The sequence below is a fragment of the Bos taurus genome, chromosome 6 (genome assembly GCF_002263795.3).
Source record: "Bos taurus isolate L1 Dominette 01449 registration number 42190680 breed Hereford chromosome 6, ARS-UCD2.0, whole genome shotgun sequence".
NCBI classification, from domain to species: domain Eukaryota; kingdom Metazoa; phylum Chordata; class Mammalia; order Artiodactyla; family Bovidae; genus Bos; species Bos taurus.
The window spans coordinates 45,736,444-45,739,760 of NC_037333.1; the positions used below are offsets into that span (position 1 = coordinate 45,736,444).

Consider the following 3,317-nt stretch of genomic DNA (forward strand, 5'->3'; position numbering starts at 1 on the left):
CATTACCGAGGCTGGAATCCCTGTTAATACCTAGGTTTTCCTTCCATGAAGACGGCATTAAGTTTGGGGTTTTCTTTCCCTCCAAGTTTTTCAGAGCAACCCGCAATAAAATGGAAGGTGCTCCCAGCAGAATTTATTTCCAATGACAACTGGCCCAGTGTTTCCCGAGTTTACTCATTGGTCCAACTGCCTATCACTGTCCCCACTTCCCTTCTTCTGGGGCGCTTCTGTCTCTTTTTCTCAGCTCCTTGTCAGTTAATTCACATTTCCTGATTTGGCAAACACCACCACCACCCCACCTCCTTTTTCTTGGGTAAAACTTCCTGAGTTGACATTAAAGAGAACTGTTACCTCACCCAAGAGCTTTAGCAGGAAAATGGCATTTAGGTTTAATTACCTAAAGCCTCACAGTAGTTACCACTTTATAAAATTCAAGTGACTTTTTTCCAAGCTCCCCGTTTTCCAAAACGGTCTGGCTGGCGACCTCCGGGAAGGTGGGATGCTGCCCGGCCCCGGCCTAGGCACGAAGTTGGCAAGGAGGCTAGGGTGAAGGCCCTTCCAGTGCTCACCCTGAAACCCTGGAAGCAGCAACGACTGCCGACCTCCAAGGCCATTCTGGGATCCAAGAGAAGGAGGGCATACATGGTAAGACCAGGGAAGAACAACTCCCTGGACTGTTTTAACTCAAAGATGGTGGCTCAGACAGTAAAGAATCTGCCTGCAATGCAGGAGACCCAGGTTCGATCCCTGAGTCAGGAAGATGCCCTGGAGAAGGGAATGGCAACGCACTCCAGTATTCTTTCCTGAAGAATCCCGTGGACAGAGGAGCCTGGTGGGCTACAGTCCATGGGGTCGTAAAGAGTCAGACATGACTGAGCAAAGATGCGCACCCAGGGGGAGGGAGGGGGGATATGTGTACATATAGTTGATTCACGCAATTGTACAGCAGAAACTAACACAACATTGTAAAGCAATTGTACTCCAATTTTAAAAAAAGGTGCACACCCTCCTTTGGAAAAGCCTAGAAGACCTGGGCCAGGGAGCTAGTCACACTGCTGTCTCACCAGCTTTCAGGGAGCAGTGGGGAAATGGCTGTTGTTGTCATATGAGGTGACCACAGCTTTCCCTAGGGCCCCTTGCAGCCACTCTCCCAGAGCTTGGGACTCCAAATGTTCTTCCTTCTTCTTTTTTTTCCCCTTATTTATTTATTATTTATTTTTGGCCACGAGGCATGTGGGATCTCAGTTCCCCAGCCAGGGATAGAACTCACATCCCCTGAATTGGAAGGGAAGATTCTTAACCACTGGACCACCAGGGAAGTCTCTCTTCCCTCTTCTTGAAAGCTGTAGAACCATCAAGACATCTTTCTGGGAATCTGTTCAGGACCATGTTTGCTTCTCCTGGTGGTATCTGTGTCATCTCTGGTTTGGGGCAGAAGAGTTTAATTTTGATCCACTCCCCTGTGGCTGTAAGTCTTGGTTCAGTGGTGGCTTTTCCCAACTACAGATGTAGTCCCCACCCCGACGGGGACCATGCTACCCTTTTCTCTGCTTTGCTTTCCTCAGTCGTGCTTGTCACCACCTAACATGCTTTGTCCAGGCATCCCACTTTAGTTTTCTCCTATCTTCTGCCACCTGCTTCACTCTCTCACACATTCCCACTCTTAGCCTCTGGGACAGAAACCCCAGGGTGCAGTAATTTGGGCTACTTTGTTCACCACTCCACCCCTGGCACCTAGAACAGTGCCTGGTATATCACAGGAGGTGCTCAGTAAGTATGTACTGAAGAGTGAATGGATTTGAGGAATTTCTGGAACCAGAAAGAAGATATGGGAAGGTATAATTTTGGATCAGGGAGAATCTAGAATACCCAGGCAGGTGGGCAAGGATGAGAAGGCATAGAGGAAGATAGCATTTAAGTGATGGAGAGTTGCCTACTTTGTCCCTGAATGCTTATAGTGACTACTAGTGATTAGATGTCCCTGTTGATAAGACATAAATGATCAAGTAAGTGTAGGCACAGAAAGTTTCCATGCTGACTTTATAGGTGCTCTTTCCCCTGCGCTGCTGTTGGTTCCCTGACACCTGTTCTAGACAAAGGCTGGTAATTAGACAAAGACTGGTAATCCTAATTCAGTAAAGTGCACTGTGACTGGATTCAAATCCCACCTCGGTAGCTTTAGGCAAGGTTCTGAATCTCTGTAGGTACCTGTTTCCCAATAAAGAAAATAAAATGGTGGGACCTGGCATTTTATAATTCTGCTTACACCTCCCAACTTCATGACTCGCTGTGTGGTTAGGTAACATGTCAAGTTGGTGGCCTGAAGAGAAACCACCGGGGCAGGAGGTGTCTTGACAAGTCACAGTTGTCACCGCTTCCCCAAACCATATCATTTTCATGGCCCAAGAGAGAGATTAAAAGTGATATGCTAATTTTGAAGCTGCAGTGAATTTAAAGTGCCTTCTTTTCTTAAGTGACTAAAGCCAAGCTTTGGAAATTAGAGCATGCTAGATGAGCTCTGGGGCTTCCCAGGTGGCTCAGTGGTATAAAAAATTTGTCTGCCAGGCAGGAGAGGTGGGTTCAGTTCCTGGGTTGGAAGATCCCCTGGAGAAGAAAATGGCAACCCACTCCACTATTCTTGTTTGGGAAATCCCATGGACAGAGAAGCCTGGCAGGCTACAGTCCATGGGGTCATGAAGAGTCAGACTCGATTTAGCAACTAAAAAACAAGAGAGATGAGCTCTGGGGGCTGAGGGATCTTCCATGGTCGAGGCACGCTGGATGTGAGGGTGGCTGCTACGTGTTCTGGTGAATCCACAGAAGTCTATTAACATGCAATCTATGAAAAATCTAAAGTGGCCTCAGGCTCTAGGCTTGTACTTGCTTTGCTGTTAACCCACTGGAATGCTGTCTCTGTCAATTACTTTTCCATTTTCCTGGGTTTGCTGGTTAAATGCTGTATATGAAACCCTTTGAATCATTTAAACGGGAGAGAAAAGTATAAACAAGTCCTTGCTTCACCAAGACATCAGACATACAACAATGGTTTTGATTGTGTGATCTTTAATCGAGCACACACTGTGTTAAGAAAAAGCTTTAAACAGGCAAACTTCAAGTGTTAGGCTTAGTGTCCCTTTATCTTTGGAGACGGCTATTTAGCAAAGACATCTTTCTGTGCCCCTTGCAGCAAGGGCAGATTCAAATATCTTCCTTCTTCAACCTGTAGAATCGCTTTCGAAATTATTCTGTTTCTTTTGGCTAGATGGTATTCTGTATCTTGGCTGAAACAGATCATTGGGCCACATGATTCTAAGTGA

General features: G+C 46.4%; 1 protein-coding gene across 1 annotated transcript in view; it reads left to right on the plus strand.

The window, feature by feature from the left end:
- Positions 1-3,317, plus strand: part of RBPJ (recombination signal binding protein for immunoglobulin kappa J region) — a 242,058-nt gene that overhangs the window by 90,526 nt on the left and 148,215 nt on the right. The window lies entirely within an intron of this gene.